Source organism: Mauremys reevesii, linkage group 12, assembly GCF_016161935.1.
Source record: "Mauremys reevesii isolate NIE-2019 linkage group 12, ASM1616193v1, whole genome shotgun sequence".
In the NCBI taxonomy this organism is placed as follows: Eukaryota; Metazoa; Chordata; order Testudines; family Geoemydidae; genus Mauremys; species Mauremys reevesii.
The window spans coordinates 35,618,519-35,619,141 of NC_052634.1; positions in this window are offsets into that span (position 1 = coordinate 35,618,519).

The following is a 623-nucleotide window of genomic DNA, read 5'->3' on the forward strand; positions in this document are numbered from 1 at the left end:
GCCCTGGAGCTGGGTATGGGGGAGGGGCACATCCCCTAAGGCCGTGGTTCTCAAGCAGGGGTCCCTGGACCTCTGGGGGGCTGCGAGCTGGTTTCAGGGGCTCCTCCAAACAGGGCCAGTGTTAGACTCGCTTGGGCCCAGGGCAGAAAGCCCAAACCTCCCTGCCTGGGGCCATGAGCCCTGCCACCAGGGGCTGAAGCCAAAGCTGGAGGAATTAGCTCTGTGGGGGGCCCTGTCACATGGGGCCCCAGGCAATACCCCTGTTTGCTACCCCCTAACACCAGCCCTGGCTTTTCTGTGCAGAAAACCAGGCATATGCAGGGCAGTGGGGGTTTTATAACATGTTCAGGGGCCTCAGAAAGAAAACAGTTGAGAACCCCTGACTAAGCCTCATTGGTGGGTGCCCCTCTACATCTCACAGCAGCCGCTGGTTAGTCGGGTGAGGCTCCAGCCCTGGGATTCTGCTCCCTTTACCTAGCCCCACCTAGGTGTGTTCTTTGCTCTTCCACAAATCAGAGCATTTCCACCTTCTAACCTCATGGGTCTGTTCCTAGAATGGAAGCCACATATTAAACAAGTCCCAACAGGTTTGCTACACCCTGGCTTCCTCCCATTCTCCACCC